Source organism: Entelurus aequoreus, linkage group LG07, assembly GCF_033978785.1.
Source record: "Entelurus aequoreus isolate RoL-2023_Sb linkage group LG07, RoL_Eaeq_v1.1, whole genome shotgun sequence".
Lineage (NCBI taxonomy): Eukaryota > Metazoa > Chordata > Actinopteri > Syngnathiformes > Syngnathidae > Entelurus > Entelurus aequoreus.
The window spans coordinates 51,796,962-51,820,263 of NC_084737.1; the positions used below are offsets into that span (position 1 = coordinate 51,796,962).

Genomic DNA, 23,302 nt, shown 5'->3' on the forward strand with positions numbered 1-23,302 from the left:
ACAGGTTTTGATAATTGTCTCTGCTTGTTGATCAATGCCTGGAAACCACACTTTTTCTCTGAGCAATACCTTTGTCTTGGCAATGCCTTGATGGCCTTCGTGAGCAAGTTCAAGGACATGGCGTTGTAGAGATGATGGAATTACAATTATACAGCCTCTGAGTATGAGGTCCTCGCTTGCTGACAGTGTGAGTTCATTTCTGACATGTCTGTACGGCTAAAGTGTAACAGCATGCGGCACTTTGTCAGTGATTGTGTGCCATGAATTGTTCTTAATATGTGCACCGACCTGTTGCAGAATGTCATCTTTCAGTGTCTCTGCTTTGATGTGGTCCAGCATCATTGCCTTGGGCGTAGCCAACTGCGATATGAAGTTGACATATTCCTCTGCAATCTTGGAAGCTCTCGTGCTTCCGGAAGTCTGAGATGTAAGCGGATGTCGAGACATATAATCAGCAGGATTGTCAGCTCCCTTCCTGTAGACAATCTTAAAGTCGTAGGGTTGAAGTCGAAGTCCCCATCGCTCTATCCGGGCAGGTGGCTTTGACTTTGGGTTGTTCCATATCAGCTTCAAGGGTTTGTGGTCAGTCACAAGGGTAAACTGATTACCGTAGAGGTATAGGTGGAAATGCTCACAGCTCCAGATAATCGCTAGGGCCTCTCGTTCCGTCTGCGAGTAGCGCCTTTCGACCTCCGTCAGTGCCCGACTGGCATACGCTATGACATGCTTCTCTCCCTTGTCTGTCTGAAAAAGAATCGCACCCAAACCACATGGGCTTGCGTCCACAACAGGTTCAGTGTCCTTATTTTGATCAAAGTAAGACATGGTAGTGTCACTAGTGAGGCGCTCTTTGAATGCTTGTAGCACAGCTGAATGCTCAGAACCCCAAGTCCAAGGTGCTCCTTTCTTGGTGAGCTCTCTGAGCGGTGCAGTAATGGTAGAGAAGTCTTTGATAAACCTGGAGCAATAGTTTGCTGTGCCGAGAAGGCTTCTGATCTCGGCAGGGTCTTTGGGGTCTGATGCTCGATGTATAGCTGCCACTTTGCGAGGGTCAGCTGAGATGCCGTCAGCTGAGAAGATGAAGCCGAAGAATTCCAGTCTTTGCTTGTTAAATTCACACTTGTTGCGATTCAGTGTGAGGCCGCTTTCTTTGAGTCTGCAAAAAACTGCTCGCAAAGCATTGTCATGGGCTTTCTGGGATGAGCCGTACACAATGATGTCATCACTTAAATTCTTGACACCAGGGATGACGTGCAATACCTGACAGATGGTGTTCTGGAAGACTTCAGCAGCCGACGATATGCCAAAGCTCAGTCTTTTGTACCGTCTCAGGCCTAGGTGAGTTGTAAAGGTGGTGATGTAACGGCTATCCGGATGTAGCTCTAGCTGATGGTAGCCTTTGTTGAGGTCCAATTTTGAAAAGATACGTGCACCGTTTAGTTCATTCATCACGTCGTCCATCGTGGGCGTGAGGTGACGTTCACGTTGTATTGCCACATTTGCTTGACGCATGTCAACACAGATCCTTACTTGATCCGGGTCTTTAGGCTTAGGTGGGGTAACTATTGGAGAGACCCAAGGTGTCGGTCCGGTCACTCTTTCGATTATGTCGTCCTCTTCCAGCTTTCGTAATTCCTTTTCGACCTTCTGTCGGATGTGGAGTGGCACCCTTCTGTGTGGTTGACATGTTGGCTGTACATCTGGGTTAATGTGTAGCTTCACACTGAAATCTTTGAGCTTTCCTATCCCAGTGAACAGTTTTGGATAACTGTCAATCAGGTGATCTGACACACTCCTGATGGTGGGGTCCACAGAATTTACAATATGGATTAATTCAAGCTTACTTGCTGTGTCATAGCTCAAAAGAGAGTGTCCACTGCCCTTCAGCACATAAAAGGTTGTTTGCATGTTTCTGCCCTTTACTTTCACACAACACTCAAAAACACCAATAATAGGCAAAGCATGTTTGGACCCATATGAAAAAATCTTGATTTTGGCCGCACTCATTTTTGGCTGTGGCTTGAGCATATTGTATATGTTTTCACTAATAATGTTAACTGCTGCTCCAGAGTCAATCAACACTTCAACTTGCACATCATTGAGCAGTATGTGTGTTCTGGGGTGTTTGGGGCAGGCTTCACCATTTACTGAAAATACATACTGATCATCACTGCTTGATGAATCCCTGCGTGTAGCACAGTCTGATGCAGTCACTCGATTTACACGTCTTGTGTTTTCCTGTTGTCCAAATGTAGTGTATCTATTGTGATCATGACGTATATTTCTGTCTTGAGCTGATTTTCTTTGATTTGAGCGGCATACCTTTGCAAAATGGTTTGGTTTTCCACATGCATTGCAGTCCTTGCCTTTTGCTGGACAGTCTCCTCTGTGAGGATATCTCCCCCCACAGTTTCTGCATTCAGTGTCTTTGTTATAATTTGTATTTCCCCTCTGATCACTTACTTGTGGTTTATACTTGTGTTCAAGTGCGTTAACAGCAGTGGATGCACCTTGTTCTATGCTCTCTGCTTGCTGTTCTGATATTTCTAACGTTCTCCCCAAAATTCAGCAGCGCTTCCAGCGTCATTTCATGGTCTCTGAGCGCCCTCCTGCGGATTTTCGAGGAAGTGCAGCTCTGAATGAGCTGTGCTTTTATTTCACTGTCCATGTCTTTGGATAGCATGCGTAACCTCGTGTGATATGTGTCCAGATTTTCTCCCGGTTGTTGTGTGGCTTTCCTAAACTTGTACACAAGATATTGAGTGTTTTTCTTAGGGGTGAAGTATCCATCAAGTTTCGTTTTTGTTGTTTCAAAATCATCATCTTCGCCAGCAAGCGTGTCATATATGTCATACACACGTTCCCCAGCTAAGTGCAGAAGCAAAGCCCTTTTTCTTCCATCATTCACAATGTTCATTGCAACTAGAAAGTTGTCAAATCGTTGGATCCATTTACTCCATCTTGTCCCGACAGAAGTTGGATCCATCTCCGTGTCAAACGGCAGAATAGCGGCATGGCTTGCTATGGCAGAGTTCAGCATTTTTATTTTTACCTTGCTAGTTTCTTAGCATCCACTGTATGTGCTAACTGGTTAGCTTTTAGATTTATAACTCACGTTGCGAGTTGTGAATGTTCAGCATCGGAACTTCCTCCTTTCCTTTTGAACAGTCTTCACGCGAATACCCATTTGAGTCCTCGTCGCCACTGTAATGTTTGTAGGTGTGCTTTGTTGCTGGTTCAATATTGAGACGGTTAGATTGATTTAGATGCTTTAATCATCAACCTCGCTTGCATGCACCTGTCTCATGGATCAGGCGTAACTGTTCTCACATTGTCCACTAGTGCGTGATGACGTCATCACGCAGCCAGCGTATATCTAAATATCACAATTGTCATTGGAGTATTTTTTGAGGGATCTGGATTGGGCTGTTATGTGGCCATTGGCTTTAGGTTTAGCTATTTTACGGGTGCAGAAGGTTAGATAGTGGTCGCTAAGACCACAGATCATGACCCCACTATTTTTTATTTTAGGCCGGTCTGAAGTGAGAATGAGATCTATGGTTGATTGGGTGGAATCACACACCCTTGTGGGTAGCGCTATTAGCTGGGAAAGACCGTGCAGATTACAAAACTTGCTGAAGGATCTGAAGACAGGCGCATCTTTGCGTTGAATATCTGTGTTCAGATCCCCAGTTATAATTTTCTCCATGTTGTCTGTCCCTGCCAAGCATTCTTCCAAAGCCCCATAGAAATCACTCTGTTAGGGGGTCTATAAACAGTCCCTATTAGTACCGGCTTAGCGTTTTTAAATTTGATTTTCGCCCACACAGATTCCAGGTCATTGTGGTTAAGATCAGTGCGAGTTATGTATTTAATATCCTGGTGAATATACATACAAACGCCCCCACTGTGTTTTTTCCTATCCTTTCTGATAACCGAAAAGTTTTGTATTTCTATCTCTGAGTCAGAAATATTTTGATCAAATTTGGTTTCAGAGAAACACAAGATTTTTACCTTCGTGTTGAGGAACATTTCTCTGATTTGGTCAAGTTTGGCTCCAGAGAGGCTGTTCACATTAAGGTGGATGATGTGTAGTCCACTGGAACCAAAAAGAGCATCAGAGTCCGCTGTGTTGTGGTACTGACCAGAAAAATTGTTGGTTATTATTGCTGTTGAAGTTGAAGAGCAAGGAGAGAGAGAGAGAGGCATATTGATCGTCCTCCAGGTGAAGGGGGAGGGAGAGGGAGGGGGAGGGGCGGAGTTGGAGAGGGGGAGAGGGGGAGGCCAGGTAGGGTTGCTGGGGGTGGGGTTGGGTTTCCTTTTGGCGGTCTTTTTTGAAGACAAAGAGAAAGAGAATAACGAAAATGTTTGTGTAAAGGCGCCTCTAAATCCTGTGTATGCCGCGTCCTCGACCGCCTGGGACCCGGGGAGAGGCCGCGTGGACCCCCGCCATCTCGTGCAGTTCCCCGCAATCACCGATGTCTGGGTCGCCGTCCACCGCAGCCGCAAAGGCAGGGAGTAACTCAACCATCTTGAATAGTTTCTACCTCAGTTTGCATGAATTGTATGAGTTGAGTTAGCACAGGATTAATATTTGGATATGACAAATGTGGTAACTGATACATATAATTTTAAAATGTATGCTTTATTTTGTGTTTAGTTCCATCCTAGATGGGCTGTGACTTAAAGTTTAATTGCTTTTTAAATACACTGAGATTAAGTCTAAGTTCATTGTGTTATTCATGGTGTTTTTGAAACTGCACCATTTTTTTACTTAGAAGTTTAAACTAACTTGAAGTGTTTTGTCAAAAGGATCGTTTGTGATATGTTCATTTTCAGAATGTGCTTATTTAAATTTTAGGCCAAATTAAAGCAAACAAAACAATCTGAAGTTGTCGTAGTTGTGATTGTAAGTTATTATGCCATGATTTTACCGTGTGGGAATACATTTCCTCAATGTGGCCCTTGAGCTAAAATGATTTTGACACCCCCGCTCTACACCGACATATTGAGCACTGATTTACAGAAATCTATCCTATGCTGTATATCTCATTTGATTTAGACCCCCTTCGGTTCTCCTGTCTGCTTCTACAGTGTTTTACCTGCATGCCCAAGTCTAGTAAAACTGCTTCTGGATACATTTTTTGTAAGCCTCGTCCACAGGCACTCGTCCTTACAGGTCAATTCACTGCCATTAATATGAAACCATGGTGGGCACAGTGAAAAAGTTTGGGAATCACTGAATTAACCTAACATGCATGTTTTTGGATTCAAAGAAAACCTTTGGGACTCCACAAAGAGAGGTCAGTGCTAAGATTTGAATTCAGAACCTCAGGACTGTGAAACATATACATTCCAACTTGATTATTAAGGCCATAATAAATTAGAAAAATGAATTTTACTGATGAAACAACCATACAAAGAAGAAATCAAGGACAGGAGGGAAGTAGTGTTTGTATATAAGATGGTACATACAGTAAAGGTCTGACCTTGAATCTCAGCCAGCAATCTAGGGTTTCTTTTTGATACAAGAGAACCATTTATGAATTTTAAATTGAACAGGTTTTGTAATATAAAAGTCCATAGTTTGAAACACAGTTCTCCATTAGACACAATGTAAACATGAATAATGGATTCCAGCCTTGACAAAAGTCCATATTTTAGTAAAGGTCTGTACACTTTGAACACAATATAAAGTACTACTTTGTATCAAACAAACATAACCATGTGGTGATGGATCAACTGTGTGTTTTTTTTTAAAAAAAAGCTCAAACAGCAACTAGCTGAACTGTCCTCTTATGCAGCCACCCTACAGGGACACGCACGCTGTCACTAGCCCTGTGGTCCACTCAAAGTTTGAAATCACAAAACTCCTTAACATAACCAACAAAGTCGTTAATATGATTAGGAATTTAAAAAAAGATCCACTTTATCTTGTTTGTTAATCTTCTTTACTTGCAGCAGAAGGTGGAGAGAGGCAGTGTCGACAATGCAGTGGAGACTTCCTGAATGTTTCAACCCACACATCGCTTATCCATTGCTTTCTGGTCTTTTTTCTTTTCTTAAAAAGTATACAAGTTATCACTTAGCACAGTAGTTATGGCAGCACTGACCGAATGAACACCGGAGATCGATCACGCCGCCCAAAATGGATGTGCTGCCGGGCATAAAATAGCTGTGCTGTAGGCACACGATGGTCAAAGGAAACTGAGACATGGTTCGTTTAGTACACCAAAGCATATTTATATTCGGTCTGCGGGTCGTAAATTGACAGGTTCGTATAACGAGGAATTTGTAAATTAAGGTTCCACTAAATAGGTTTGATGAAGATTGATTGAGAGTTGCTTCTTTATTCACACTCATTTGAATTTAGCAGGACAATACAGAGTAAAAATAACACAACATATTTTTACCCTATTGCATTTGGTAGCACTTCAGTGAATATTAAAACAAAAGAAAAGCAAGTCGTAGAAAACAAGATGAAGGCAATGTCGAATTTCTGAATAGCTTTCAGCTTCTTTTTTTCTTATGCTCTTTTTTTGTCTTGGAACACGAGTTTCCACAAAAAACGTCTGTCAGCAAACAAAGCAAACAAATTACGCAGTCAGACCTCATTGTGAAAGAGCACTGATGGATGATGATGTGCCCTGAAAACATTGTAAGAAATATGTTTGCTTTTTGGAAGTGCTGCTCTTTCAAATAGTAGGAATGTTTTTGGACTTGTTTTGTTATCATACACAAAACAATCTGGATGTAATATATCAAAGTTAATTCTTTAATTTTCTTTTCATTATGGGGAAGAAAATGACAGGCAACACAACAGTTAAACAAATCTTGCAAATCGACTGGAGATGCACTAATGTGATTGATGTGAGCTCGGTTTGCCACATTAGCTCATTCTTCATTCAGAAAAAACGATTAAATTAACTTAATAACTTATGGGTAATTTTTTTTCAACATTGACAGAAAAGCCTAAGATGCAGTTATAAATATTCCACAAAAATTTTAGGAAATTATTAGTGTCCCTTAAGGCCCCGTTTACACTAAGCAGGATAAGGTTATCCAGGGTAAATCACACATAACCTTATCCATGTCCACACACAACAAGGCCACCGTTTAAGACCCCCGCCCCCCTTTGTCCGCTGGCGCAACGCGACCTAATACGCATGCGTGAAAAATGCGCACGTCATAGTCACCTCCAGTTTTGCTTTGTGTGCAAGTTCTTAAATTGAACTTATCTGAACAATATCCAGTGTTGTGGTATTTCAAAAAACTGGAATCCAGTGTGCTGTGGGGCCCTATTGTAGGGAATCACACCTCAGCCATCATAAATTAGTAAACAAATCTTTATAAGACGTGTAAACAATGTGATAAAGAACATTTTACATCAATCAAACTAGGGATCTAGATATCTGGTCAGGACACTCCTCACTCTTTTGCCTTCACCTTCATTGTCCATCCTTTTTGGTGACTTTATATACTCTGGACCTAGACGTTGAGTCCGCGACATACATGGTGGACAATAACTGATACAGTCTGCTTTGCCAGTCCAAAAGCATTTGCTGTTTTCCGTAGTTTTCCCTCGACGGCCAGGTAATACAAAGCACACACTACCTTTTTTATCACATCTACGGGAGCTTGCATTCTCGTTGTCTCTCCTTCGACAAATGGACAAAGTTTTTCGGTAAGTACAATCACAGCTGACCTGGACATTGGAAAGTTATTTTGCCGTCTGAGATGTGTTGTATCCCAAATAGCTGCAATCGCTTTCTCTTAAGGTATTCATGTGTGATTTCCACAGGCGTCTGTACAGATGGAAGGAGAAACACAGGCATGTCGGGATGTCTCGCCTTCATATTTCCAGTGGTTAGCTCCGAGTTACGAAACCACTTTATAATGAAGCTGGCTGTAGCGCGTTCTTTCTGACGTCACTTCCTGTGTGGGGCGCTGTCTTTCTGACTTCACATCCTCTCTGAACTCAGTTTGTAAACGATCAATGAGTCCATACAAAGCTAAGTGCCGGAGATTCAAGAAATACACGGTGCACTTACCCGTGTAAAAATTTGCCCGAGGAGGGGGACCTTAAACGATGGTTTAGTGTGGCTTAGATTAAAAAAAAAATGTTTAAGGGGTTAAACGACTAAGTGTAGACATGGCCTAAATTGACTTTAGAGTCTCTTCCAAGCCCTGCAATGGTTGCACGTGTATGAATGATAATGTATTTAAACACCTACCTTTCTTATATGCTGTTTGTCACATTTGAAGCATCTCAATTATCAGTGATGCTATCAGGAGCCAAAGTGAGGCAGTTTGTTAAGTGGGCCGTTGTTGTCCAGTTCCAGGGTTAATGTGAAGTGTGAGCTAATCCACTGGCCACTCAATACCTCTAACAGTGCATGAAATCTCTTTTGTTAGTAAACCTGGGGCTCCGGGCCATATCTGAAATTGATCACTGTTCACTCAGCCTTCCTCTTGTCATGGGGCTGTGGTGGAGGGAGTATTGACAGATATCCAGCTTGAAGGGAAATAGGAGATGCACTGATAGAAGTGGTGATGAGGATGAGCTAGAAATAGGGCAGGGACAAGAAAAGTCTCAAAGGCAGGGCCTGATGGATATATTGCTACATCTATTGCCTTGCAGATAACAAATTAAAGCAAGAGGATATGCTCATTTTATCCTTAAATACTGTCACATACATTTTATAACTAAAACCACTTCAAAATCCTGTTCCTGATATATGGTGTATAATTAAAAAAAGAATAACACGTGTTATTGTCTTGGAGACCCCAGGCCAATACAGTGGCACCTTGGCTTACAAGTGCCCCACGTTACAAATCTTTTGAGATACAAGCTGTCTCTTTGCTATTTGTTTGCTTTAAGCTGCGAGCAAAAATATAAAGCAAGCCGGTTTCAAATGCCTCCCTATTGTTAGTTGGCATAGCGAATACCACAGTGAGCCCTGTAAGATTGTCTCAAATGCGCCAGCATTACCTAACGAGACAGAAAAAACTTTCTTTGTCCAACTTGTGTAGCCTTTCTTCCTCAGATTCGATTGTCTGTGCATATAAGGCCCCTTCTACACTAAGCCGGCTAAGGTTATCCAGGCTATATCCCACCTAACCTTATCCTTGTCCACACACACATACAATGGCACCGTTTAAGACCCCCTCCCTCTCCGTCCGCCGGCGCAACGCGACCTAGCACGCATGCGCAAAAAAATAAAGTTAAGTTAAAGTTAAGTTAAAATACCAATGATTGTCACACACACACTAAGTGTGATGAAATGTGTCCTCTGCATTTGATCCATCCCCTTGTTCACCCCCTGGGAAGTGAGGGGAGCAGTGGGCAGCAGCAGTGGGCAGCAGCAGTGCCGTGCCCGGGAATCATTTTTGGTGATTTAACCCCCAATTCCAACCCTTGATGCTGAGTGCCAAGCAGGGAGGTAATGGGTCCTATTTTTATAGTCTTTGGTATGACTCGGCCGGGGTTTGAACTCACAACCTACCGATCTCAGGGCGGACACTCTAACAAGTAGGCCACTGAGTAGGTAGAATAAGCTTCTACTTCTTAGTAGAAGTGTATTCTACCCACTAGAATACATTTCTACTTCTTAGTAGAAGTGTATTCTTACCCTGTGTTTCAATGTAGCTTATTGCCACATTTCTTTTAACAGTAAACCTTGCTCGCCTTACCATCAGCAGCTGTTAGACTATCACACCTGAGCCATCATACATGAATCATATCTTTAATGGACTATGGACTGGACTTTCGCTGATGTGTTGGATCCACTGTGGACTGGACTTTCACAATATTATGTCAGACCCACTCGACATCCATTGCTTTTGGTCTCCCTTAGAGGGGGGTGGGGGGGTTACCCACATATGCGGTCCTCTCCAAGGTTTCTCATAGTCATTCACATCGACGTCCCACTGGGGTGAGTTTTTCCTTGCCCGTATGTGGGCTCTGTACCGAGGATGTCGTTGTGGCTTGTGCAGCCCTTTGAGACACTTGTGATTTAGGGCTATATAAATAAACATTGATTGATTGATTGATTGATAATGGACGTGTGAAAGTAAACAATGTGATAAAGAACATTTTACAACAACTGATCTAGATATCTGGTCAGGTCACTGTGCTTGTAGGCTGAAATTGGCGGGCATACTTGATGGCCGCAACCACTTCATGGAGTACACAACTAGACGTTGAGTAATCGCTCGACATACATTGCGGACAATAACTGACAGTCTGCTTTGCCAGTCCAAATGCATTCGCTGTTTTCCGTAGTACTCCCTCGTCCACGGGAGCCCGCATTCTCGTTGTCTCCCCTTCGACAAATGGACAAAGTTTTTCGCTTAGTAGAATCACAGCTGACCTGGACATTCGAAAGTTCTCTTGCCGTTCCTGTGGCTCAACACACTCGGTGACAAACATATCCCACCAGGCTGCCGTTCTTCCAGGCCTTATCAAAAACAGTCGCTCAACTGCTATGTTGCCATCTGAGATGTGTTGTATCTGAAATAGCTGCAATCGCGCGTTTCGATACCGCTTGTTATGAATGAAGCTGGCTGGGGCGCGTTCTTTCTGACGTCACTTCTTGTGTGGGGCGCATTCTTTCTGACTTCACTTCCTGTGTGGGGCGCGTTCTTTCTGACTTCACTTCTTGTGTGGGGCGCGTTCTTTCTGACCTCACTTCCTGTGTGGGCCGCGGTCTTTCTGGCGTCACTCCTTCTCCGAACTCAGTTTGTAAACGATCAATGAGTCCATACAAAGCTAAGAGCCGGAGATTCAAAAAATACACGGCGCATTTACCCGTGTAAAAAATTATCCAAGGAGAGGAACCTTAAACGATGGTGACACAGGGCTCAGGCTAAATAATTATTCGTTTAAGGCAGTGGTTCTCAAACTTTTTTTGTCATCCCCCACTTTGGACAAGGGGGAGTTTTCAAGCCTCACCTGCCCCCATCGCCCCAACAGAACGCTAATGCCAAGCTTAACATTTTCAAATTTATTGAACATCAAGTAACATCAAGTTGTATACATTCAAACTCAATAACATAAAATAACATCAAGTTCAATAATAAATAAAATAACTGCAGCTGTGGTATAACTTGCATCAAGTTCAATAATAAATCAAATAACTTGCATCAAGTTCAATAATAAATCAAATAACTTGCATCAAGTTCAATAATAAATAAAACAAAAGTGTTATAACTTGCATCAAGTTCAATAATAAATCAAATAACTTGCATCAAGTTCAATAATAAATAAAACAAAAGTGTTATAACTTGCATCAAGTTCAATATTAAATCAAAAGTGTTATAACTTTCATCAAGTTCAATAATAAATCAAAAAAATTGTTATAACTTGCATCAAGTTCAATAATAAATCAAATAAAAGTGCTATAACTTGCATCAAGTTCAATAATAAATAAAATAAAAGAGTTATAACTTGCTTTAAGTTCAATAATAAATCAAATAACTTGATGCATAATAATAAATAAAATAAAAGTGCCACTTTGCAATCTTTGCAAAAAAAAAGGAGGAGCTATGCATTTTGGCAAGACAGAGCGAGTGAACAGGGGCGCCGCTAGGGATTTTGGGCCCCATGAAAAGAATCTTTACAGGGCCCCCAACACAGCGGCAACATTTTTTGATGCTATTTTACATACAATTATGCATTTTAATGGAATTCTGAATACAATGGAATTAATTTTGAGTCATTTATTTGCTGCACCACTGATTCTTGAGACTGTGGTAAAATGTATTATATTTTGTATTATATTATTATTATTATTATTATTATTTCAACACACACAGCTGCTCACCTTCTTCCTCATGTGGGGGCACTGGGGCTGATTCAGGGGCAGGGGGACTTGGGGGCTGACAGACAGCTGCTGCTGCTGCTGGTGCACTTGACTCTGTTCAGAATGAGGCATCATTTTGACAGAGGGGAGATCAACTATTATTGAATAAGAACAGCTTGGATTGATTATTTAACTAATATAGCAGTAAAATGTAAAAATCCAGAGTTTTCTTGAGCTAACATGGTGAGAAAAGTGAGCTAGCTTATTACCACAGACAGGGACAAAGTTAATATGCATAACTTTCCACCACAACTAACAAACCCACCTTTTTTGGGGAAATATTGGGTGACATATTGTCGACCCTTCAACTTCTTCTCTCTTATTTTATTTTCCTTTCTTTTTTGGCTGCCTGATTTTTGAGGCATACTGCTGTCTCCTCCGCTTTGCCCGCTGTGGCGCTGTCTGTCTGTGACAAATAGCCGGTGCTCTACCTGCAGCTGATCCAGTCGGACTGAACCATTTTACGTAAATAGAGGGGGGGAAGGGCCCTGCAGGTGTTGATGCTTCCAAAACAAATAAAGGTATTGTTACCAGGACATGGAAAATAGAACATGTGTGATTATATGTTAGTTAATAACTTAGTGTCATTATTTTTTCTGTATTATAATTTCATCATCATTAGGGGCCTCTCTGGGCCCCCCTCCATCATGGGCCCCTAGAATCCGTCTCCTTTACCCCCCCTTTTCGGCGCCCCTGCAAGTGAACATGAGTTTTACAGTACTCCAGCATTAGTGGCTGCAATGAGCCTGTTTTGCACTGCACAGCTTTTCAAATCGGGGTTGCAGGCTTGACACTGCCACTGTTAAAACCTCATTGAGTTCGGGGCTGAGCTGGCTTGACGCGAGTGCTTCCCGGTGAATGACACAGTGTGTCCAATGCGCATTTGGCGCAACCCTCTTTATTAGAGCCTGCAGCCCGTTTCTTTACCCTGCCATGGTCGGTGCGCCATCAGAGCAAAAGCCCACACAGTTTTCCCATTTAAGGTTGTGTTCTTTGAGGAAACTGTCCATTATCTCGAACAGCTCATCAGCAGTGGCTCTATTTTTTATGTATTTGCAAAACAGCAAATCCTCGCACAGTGACTCGCCATTCACAGAGCTTCCGCTTAGCCCCGCCCCCATTAGTTACTGTTGCTATCTCTGTCAAACTTGCGCTCCTACCTAGAAATTTAAAGTCTACAGGAAAAATAAGTAATTTACATTTATTTATATAGCGGATTCCACAGACAGAATCACAAAGTGATTTACAGTGTGTATGTAAAATGAAAGCATAGTAAAAAAAACAATCTAAGAATATAATTTTTTTTTTTAAAAAAGGAAAGTGAAATTTCCTCCCGTTCCTCGCGTCCCACCTGTCATGTCTCTATTCCCCACCAGTGGGGCGCGCCCCACACTTTGAGAAACGCTGGTTTAAGGAGTTATCCGGCTTAATTCTAAGTCTAGAGTGTTTGTGTTAGAAAGTCCACTATTTGAGGGAGTGGGGGGCGCTGCTGAGCAGGGACTATATAGGACGTGTTTTGCAGTGGCTCCGCTGAAATGTGACATTGTAGGAAGGGTTGATTAGAATCAGCTGTGGGTGTCCAGCAGCTCCGCCTCCAGCCTTGGCAGAAATACAAAGACACAAGCGGAACAGGAAATATACCTCAAAACAATGAAACTACCCAACCTGTGTCACAGCGGGTATGACACGACTGTATGTCTCTCTCTGACAAAATAAAAATGATGCGTTCACGGCGGGTAAAAGAAAAGTAAGGATGTCAATGTGACCTAATGTAGTTTGCAGTCACATACTGTCTGTCGGCAATAACAGTCCCCAATAACTTATTTATGAATTATTATTTTATATTCGCGTTTAGTCAATTTTTTTAATGTGTATATATATATTTCTATTTGATTGCAATTGTTTTTTTTTGTTTCCATGACTAGTTTTACAACAACAGCGGCACAGTGACATTTGCGAGCCTTTTTGCGCTCGCTGTCACGGTACTTTGTACATCTACGAATGCTATGGTGTTCATATCATCGTGAAAGACATGAACGGCGCAAAAACAAAGGACACTGCTACAGGGCTAATATTTGCCGACCGCCGTGTTACTGAAAAGGAAAAAGCCTAAATGCCGTTTTATCGGCATGCATCGAGACGTTCTCCGTGCGGCGGCTAAACACGACAGTGACACCTAGTGGAATCATATATATTCCACATCTCAAAACGTGTTACTCATTTAATTCTTTATTTCTTTATTTATGTTTAATCTTATCCATCCAGCCATCCATTTTCTACAGCTTGTCCCGTTCGGGGTCACGGGGGTGCTGGAGCCTATCTCAGCTGCATTCGGGCGGAAGGCGGGGTACACCCTGGACAAGTCGCCACCTCATCGCAGGGCCAACACAGATAGACAGACAACATTCACACTCACATTCACACACTAGGGCCAATTTAGTGTTGCCGATCAACCTATCCCCAGGTGCATGTCTTTGGAGGTGGGAGGAAGCCGGAGTACCCGGAGGGAACCCACGCAGTCACGGGGAGAACATGCATTTCCACACAGAAAGATCCCGAGCGCAGGATCAAATGCAGGACCTTCGTATTGTGATGTGTTGTGTTAAAAAATAAAAATAAAGACATTTGAGAAAATTTTAATTTATTCAACAAAGCTTTTCTTGTGGAATACCTGATGCGGCCCAGCCTCACCCAGACTCTGCCTACCGCGGCCACCAAGTAATCTGAGTATGTGCTCTAAAACAGGAATTTTTCCAAGTTAATTAAAAGATACTTACAAAAGAAATACTGTCCTACATTAAAGTGAAGAAAACAAAAATTTCATTTGCGATTATAATTTTTACCTCAAAAAAGGCTGTACCACATTTTGTGAGGCCATCCGCTCTAGCGCAGCAACAACAGGAAATCAAACTTGACAAAATAGAGGAAGCAAATTAGTTTCTGTATGTGAACCAGTGGAAGGATAATTACCTTTTTCAAGAAGCGCTACACCACTGGGGTGAGGTGGTGTGTCCTGGGCGCATTAGTTTGGCTTATATGTTTAATGTTCTCCAGCCACAGAAAGACGTTTTTTCCCACTCCTTTGGTGCCTCGTCCTTGTTTGCCTAATGTTAAATGTGTAAATGCACAAAGGTGACCTTTAATGTTATTATCTTGTGTGGAGTGCTATATATGTACTGTATATTTGGTCAGTGCATAACTTTGAGCTAATTGATGACTGATTTAAAGAAGAAGGTGCCGCCGGTGAAGCAGCTGGCAAAGCAGGCGGATGAGATCAATGGATGAGCTTGAGATATACATGCCACATTGAAACCTGAGATTATCTGGAGTACCCAAATCCAACCAGGAGAGGCCGGAGGACACATGTTCAAAACAATAGTTTTTGTATTACATCCATTAAGAACGATTTGAGTTATGTTTACAATAATGAAAACACTTAAAGGCCTACTGAAATGATTTTTTATTTATTTAAACGGGGATAGCAGATCCATTTTATGTGTCATACTTGATCACTTCGTGATATTGCCATATTTTTGCTGAAAGGATTTAGTAGAGACCCAGGTAACACCTAACGTTAACGTAACGTTCCCTTATGGTTCTCTTTTGGTTACGCAAGATGAGAACGTTCTAAGAACGTTCTAAGAACGTTCTTAGAACAATATCAAAAAAATAAAGTTTTTGATATGTTCTAAGAACGTTCTAAGAACGGTCTTAGAACAAATGTACTTTTTATACAGTATGTTGTAACGTTTCCCTAACTTTCTGCGAAAGTGTTGTGTTTTGTGAACAATCTGACGCCGGCTGAGTCAAGGCTGCACGCACACTAGGTGGCGGTAATGCACACACAAGGTTGCTTGCCAACCGCCAAAAATCAAAAGAAGAAGGAGAAGAAGAAGAATTCTGCACGCATGCACAATTGAAGCTGCTCCGTGAGACAAAGGACGAAGGCTATACTACTTCCAGAATCCCGATTTTGAAGCAATTTGGTGCGCCATCCATTTATCACAAGTAAGTGTAGAAAGAGTTAAATACGAATCACGTTTTTGTAAAACAATTTCCAACCTACATGAATAATTTCAGACCATTTTACGGTTTTAGCGTTGTGTATAAATGCGCGCCATGCGCCGGCGCTAGCTAGCATACATTTCTCGTGCAGGTTGGCTGTTATAAAGTTTCCAAACTGACCAAAGACCAACGAATGACTTCTGAAGAAGGGTGGATTTATCTGTAGCCTAGTTAAACAATAATTTGCCCCGTCAGTGATATGGTTTGAATGCTTCCTGAACTTTCCGTGAACGTTATAGTTCCGTGTGTGCGGTAATAGGGCAACGCATTTTCCTTGGGGTTTTTTTTATAGAATAAACACTGTATGAAGAAGTTTCAACAGAGGGCTTATAAGCGTAGATGGGCTGCCACAACTAGGCATTTGAAGAAGCAATGCCCACAGTCAACTTTAGAATTAGAGAGTGATGATAGCGAGCAAGAGAATACGACATCAACTCCAGAAACAGTGACAAAGTACATGGATGCTGCAGAGACTGCTTCCTGCAGTGCCGTGGGTGCTGACAATGCCACCTACAGTGGCCCTGATAGTGATGAGCCTGATGAAAATGATGCTGATTGGAGACTAATCAACCATCATGTCACCTTGTCATCTGATTCAGAAAATGAGAGTGATGGTGACTGCTTTGAAGATCATTTGAGTTTGTGGGCAACCGAATATAATGTCAAACATAATGCATTGGACAGCCTTTTGAAGCTACTCAAGAAATTTGGCCACCCTGATTTACCCAGCACTGCACGCACCATACTGAACACAGCTAGAGAGGTAGACACACAGGTTAAATCTGGAATGGAATATTACTACTTAGGACTGGGCAGTGAACTACTAAAACATTTCAAGTTGTACCCGCTGCACAAGAGGACTCAAGTCAATGCACTCGAAATATCGTTGAACATAGATGGCCTGCCACTCTTCAGAAGCTCCAGTAAGACACTATGGCCAGTACTCTGTGCTATTGTTAACATGAAGCCAACTGTCGTCTTTCCAGTGGCGTTGACCTGCGGAACTTCAAAGCCCATTGACTTAGACTTTCTGATGGATACCATTCTTGATATTAAGACGGTTTTGCAGCATGGCCTACATGATGGTGATGAAACATTCCAAGTCACTCTGAGATGCATAGTGTGTGATGCTCCTGCGAGGGCCATGGTAAAAAAAACTAAACTGTTTGCAGGCTACTCTGGCTGTGACAAATGTTGTCAGCGAGGCGAATATTTTGGGAGGATTACCTACCAAGAAATCGAGAACCTGGTTCCACGGACAGATGCCTCATTTCGCAGTCAGACTTATGCGGAACACCACCATGATAGTGATCTATCCCCATTCTGCCAGTTACCTATTGATATGGTGAAAACCTTCCCAGTAGATTACATGCACCAGGTGTGCTTAGGCACCATGAAGAGGCTTCTCCTTGTCTGGATTAGAGGTAAAAGAGAGGTTAAACATTCAGCAGCTCAAATTCAACAAATTAGTGATAGGCTGGAAGGAATGAAAACCACATTCCCATCTACATTCACCAGGAAACCACGGTCACTAAAAGAAATTGACAGATGGAAAGCCACTGAGTATAGACAGTTTCTGTTGTACACAGGAAAAGTGGTACTTCGTGGAATTCTTAGACCAGATCTTTATGATAATTTCATGACACTGAGTGTTGCTGTGTCAATACTTGTGGCACCCAAGCTTGCTGAAACTCACATGATAGATTATGCTCACCAACTCCTTGTCCACTTTGTTACACAAGCTCGCAATATGTATGGCGTTGAGTTTCTAGTATACAATGTGCACTCTTCACTTCACTTAGCTGATGAAGTGAGGGAGCATGGATCATTGGATGCATGTGCAGCTTTCCCTTTCGAGAACTTCATGCACAAAATGAAGAAACCTGTGAGATCAGGAAAAAGGCCCTTGGCACAAGTTGTCAAACGGCTTAGTGAAAGGAGCAAGAAAACAGAGCTTGAACTGAAGGACAGTCCAAAAGTGTGTACGAAACCACCAAATAATGCTTATGTACTGGAAGATGGGACATGTTGTGAAGTGACTTCTGCTGAACAAAGGGACTTCTTCTTGTGCCGAGTCTATGAACGTCCTGAAGCTCTCTTCATTGAACCCTGTGACTCTAGGGTCCTTAAAGTGTACAGAGTACATAGGAGGTACACACGCATGCGAGTCCTTTCGGCAGAACGCCTCAGAACCAGTGCCATCAAACTGGACGAAGATGAAACGGGCCATAGCATATTCATGGGGATACTGCATGAATTTTGAACAGATCAATAACCAGTAGTAAGTATAGAAGGTCTGCTTGGAGCATGTCTAACCAGAAAAGTGTGTGCAGACTAAGAATAACTGACTATCTGTATCAGGATTCATAAATAACTCTTTGATGCAGTATTGAAATGGTAATATTATCTGATTGTTTTCCAGATGGCTCCTTCTTTTGTGGTCGTTGAGTTCCTTGGTGAACGTTCAGTCGCTGTTGTCCCAACCAAATGGACAGAAGATGATGGAAAGGTTATTACTTTTTCTGAAAAGTACTGTGCATAGGCATAATATTGTAGCTTATTATTAATTATTATGTCATTCATCATGATTATTTTATCTTCAGAATACCTTCTGCTATTGGCCAAGGCCAAATCCTAACCACTCCAGAATCCGTAAAGCTGAGATTCCTGACAAACAATACTGGGAGAGGCTGCCAATTCGGGTTTTCAGGAAAACATTGACTGGTAAGGGAATATTGTCTAAGTCATATCATGTATATTTTAAACAACATAAGTTAAATTCATCTTGAGTCATTGGCATACTTTGAAATTTTGCAGAAGACTTTGACAAGGCCCTTCAGTACGAAAAACAAGCTGAAATGTTTTCGAGCCCAGAAGAAGAAGTGTTAACCAAACGGAGCCACATCACCCCTGAACGTTATAGAAACGATGAGGAAGATGTGTTTGAAGCTGACGGTATAGTCACTTTTCAGAAACTGTTTACTTACAATACTCAAATACTACTTAGTGGTGCATAAATTTTTTTGTCTTCGTTGGTTTAGATGAAGAGGAAATTCGGCCAAAAAAGAAGTGCAGAAAGGAGAAAACACAGATCTTCGTCCAGGCACCCCCACTGCCAGAGCTCCCAAACTTTAACTTTCAAATCTCCAGCGAGTACCAGACCACTTCAGCCAGTACCAGCCAATACCAGACCACTCCAAGGCATCCAGGCCGACCTCACAGCCCAGCGAGAAGCAGCACTTCCAGGCTCAGTCCAGACAGGAATGCATCCAGCTCAAGCCAGTACCAGACCACTCCAGCCAGTACGAGTCAGTACCAGACCGCTCCAAGAAGCAGCAGGAATGCCCTTGACAGTGAACGTTAGTTGGCTATTTAACTGTTGATAGGTGGTGTTAAACAGGCTGTTACAACGGGCAGTAATACGAATTACCTCTTTGACTTGTGTTGTCTTTGCAGTTTTCCAGTTGAACATGAAAGTTCAAAATCTACTTGAGAACCAGGGAGAAATGATGCGCATGCTGAGAGGGCTGGCAGCACAGTCTGTGGGGCCAGAATCTGTGGATGTTCAAGATCTCATTGATAAGCCTTTCGAGACTCTTGAGCAGCTGAAGGCCTTCTGTGAACGGCTCGACACTGATCGTCTGCTCAGAAAGCAGCTGGTAATTAGTTTTAATTCCCCACTGCAAAAATATCTTGCTCAGTTATCAAAAAACAATTTCTAATCAAGTACAATATTGTTGTTTATTTATTTGTATAGGTGAAAGCTCTTACTGCTCTTGGTGGGCAGAATTTGGCAGACACGGTGAGGACAATGCTGAGGAAAACAAAGTCCTGGAGCAGCTTGGCCTGTCAGGAAAAGTGGCGTTTGAGGACTTGCCCCTTTACAGAATAATAAATAGTAAGTGTTAATAATAGGTTGCATCTTTGAACATATGTTGCATGTATGCTCACAAGGTCGATCTAGCTGTTATTATTACAGTATTTATTCTAAAGGGAATTCTAAATTGTGCTGGTGATTGCAGAGGCATGCAGGGGTGTTAACAAGCAGACGACCACAGCTGAAGTGGATTGTGAGCTTGGAGAGGTCCTGAAACTGGCCACTTTTCGAAAGGGAGGTTCAAAATTTGAGGTACGGAGAAGAGAAGATATCCCAATTTTGAATTCCATTTTATTGAAGTTCCACTGCATGTCTTTTGAATTTGCAATTATAACTACTTGCAGGAGAAGAGGAGGAATTAAGAGGGAGGACAAAAAAGGAAAAAGAAACAAGCAAAAGAACAGAGTGAGATGAGAGGTAAATGATAAAGTAATTATGCCAATGTTTTAATTCAATTCAATTAATCTACATTCCAGTGCTGTCTTTGTTGTATTTGTGATAATTATTTACTTCCAGGATTTGGGTTTCCCTGCTTGGGCTGGTGCCCCCGCGACCCGACCTCGGATAAGCGGAAGAAGATGGATGGATGGATGGATTGATTTACTTCCAGGAAGAGAACCAAGAAGGGGCAGGATACACTGACGCGCACGACCAAGACCACTGCATTCCATTCCATTTATAAATGATAAATGGGTTATATGTCAAAGCGCTTTGAGTACCTTGAAGGTAGAAAAGCGCTACACAAGTATATACTTGTATAGCGCTTTTCTAACTTCAAGGTACTCAAAGCGCTTTGACAGTATTTCCACATTCACCCATTCACACACACATTCACACACTGATGGAGGGAGCTGCCATGCAAGGCGCTACCAGCACCCATCAGGAGCAAGGGTGAAGTGTCTTGCCCAAGGACACAACGGACGTGCCTGGAAGAAGGTGGGGATTGAACCCCAGTAACCAGCAACCCTCCGATTGCTGGCACGGCCACTCTACCAACTTCGCCACGCCATCCCCATTTTTGTATTATATCACTAATAAAGAATTATTTCTGTTGAAATCACTATCACAAATAAAGAATTAATTCTGTTGAAATTTCTGTTTGAGTGTTATTCCTGATAATATAGCATAAAAACAGATGTAAATAGCATGTTCCTAAACAGTTCCCTAAACGTTCTAGCCAAACGTTCTTGGCTAACGTTCTGCTAACCAAGCAAGAACTCCACAACCAAACGTTCTTTGAACGTTATAAACGAACGTTCCCAGAACAATGCCACAACGTTCTCCTAACGTTCACATAACGTTCACATAACGTTCCCTTGTTACCTGGGGAACATCGACGATAAAGTTCGCAACTTTTGGTCGCTGATAAAAAAAGCCTTGCCTGTACCGGAAGTAGCGTGACGTCACAGGTTGAAAGGCTACTCACATTTCCCCATTGTTTACAATGCAACCAGAGCGATTCAGACCGAGAAAGCGACGATTATCCCATTAATTTGAGCGAGGATGAAAGATTTGTGGATGAGGAACGTGAGAGTGAAGGACTAGAGTGTAGTGCAGTACGTATCTTTTTTCGTTCTGACCGTAACTTAGGTACAAAGGTTCATTGGATTCCACACTTTCTCCTTTTTCTATTGTAAATCACGAATTTGTATTTTAAACCACCTCGGATACTATATCCTCTTGAAAATGAGAAACGAGAACGCGAAATGGACATTCACAGTGACTTTTATCTCCACGACAATACATCGGCGAAGCTCTTTAGCTACGGCGCTAACGTGATAGCACATCGGGCTTAAATGCAGATAGAAAAAAAATAATAAACCCCTGACTGGAAGGATAGACAGAAAATCAACAATACTATTAAACCATGGACATGTAAATACACGGTTAATGCTTTCCAGGCTGGCTGGCGAAGCTTAACAATGCTGTTGCTAACGACGCCATTGAAGCTAACTTAGCAACGGGACTTCTACAGAGCTATGCTAAAAACATTAACTATCCAACTACGCCAGCCCTCATCTGTTCATCAACACCCGTGCTCACCTGCGTTCCAGCGATCGACGGAGCGACGATCATAGATGCGGTCGGCGGCCCGGAGACGGAGGAAGTCAAGGTGAGGTCGGCGGCTAGCGCGTCTGCTATCCATCTCAAAGACCTCCTGGTTGTGTTGCTGTAGTCCGCCGCTAATACACCGATCCCACTTACAACTTTCTTCTTTGCAGTCTTCATTGTTCATTAAACAAATTGCAAAAGATTCACCAACACATAAATCCAGAATACTGTGGAATTTTGGGATGAAAACAGAGCTTTTTGTAGTGGATTCAGTGGTGTACCAATACTTCCGGTTCAACGATTGACGTCACGGGCATACCTCATCATACATACACGATTTCAACCGGAAGTTTCCCGGGAAATTTAAAATTGCACTTTATAAGTTAACCCGGCCGTATTGGCATGTGTTGCAATGTTAAGATTTCATCATTGATATATAAACTATCAGACTGTGTGGTCAGTAGTAGTGGGTTTCAGTAGGCCTTTGATAATATACTTTTCTCTCAATCAAATGATTTTTTTTCGAACAAATCCAATTAATATTACATGTCTAAAATGAAGTATTCTTTTCAATTGACTAACAAATTGTTTTCTTATATCATTGTTATGCAGTGGTGGGCCGTCAGGGCCAGCAAGGCCTTCTCTGCTGGCCTAGCATAACCAGAATCATGATCATAATGAAAGATAAAGTAATGTTTTATTTACTTTTCCTAAATATCTAAAAGCATTCATATTCTCTTCATGTCATTTTTGTCACGGCGCGGGCTCGAACCCGCTTTTCTCCAGCAGCTGGGTCTGCCAGCACCTCCGTTGGCAGCGCGGCGAGACACGCCCCTGCCACGTCACGCCCACATGTGGGCGATCAGCAATCTGCACACCTGGGACTGATGAGGGCAAGCTGTATAAAGACCAGTGGACCCAAGGATCCTGGCCGGAACTTAATCTTCTGTCGTGTACCATAAGCAGACTACCCAGCTTTTATGCTCTCTCTCTCTCTCTCTCTCTGTGTTTCCCCTCCGTGTTTCATTGTTCTTCCTTGTTGTCCTCCCCAGCAGTCTGCCTTCGTCCCCGCGATCGAGCTGTGCGCCTCGACTTCCCCTTTGGACTTTGGACTGCCTCCCTCGATCATCGATCCCCCGCTTTGCACACGGACCCCTTGACGCCTCTTTCAGCCCCACGGACCTCCCGCTTGTCTCAAGGACCTTCTTCTGCTTAGCCCCTTTGGACTTGTCTGCTTCCTCATCCAACAATTAGGTAATACGCAACAATTAATTACACACATAGTCACACAAACATACACCCCTTTTGGATTAGTCACACTCCATTATCTTGTTTAGTTTATATTCTTAGTATTGTTTGTTATTATATATATATATATATATATATATATATATATATATATATATATATATATATATATATATATATATATATTAATATATAT

At 42.3% G+C, this 23,302-nt stretch overlaps 2 long non-coding RNA genes across 2 annotated transcripts; both read left to right on the forward strand.

The window, feature by feature from the left end:
- The first annotated feature begins 15,787 nt into the window (after nt 1-15,787).
- Nucleotides 15,788-18,757, forward strand: LOC133653112 (uncharacterized). The gene is made up of 3 exons (XR_009826661.1): nt 15,788-15,872; nt 18,352-18,438; nt 18,533-18,757. It is a non-coding gene; the product is annotated as an uncharacterized LOC133653112 (long non-coding RNA).
- Nucleotides 18,758-19,777: 1,020 nt separating this feature from the next.
- Nucleotides 19,778-20,224, forward strand: LOC133653113 (uncharacterized). The gene is made up of 3 exons (XR_009826662.1): nt 19,778-19,827; nt 19,952-20,058; nt 20,151-20,224. It is a non-coding gene; the product is annotated as an uncharacterized LOC133653113 (long non-coding RNA).
- The last annotated feature ends 3,078 nt before the right edge of the window (nt 20,225-23,302 follow it).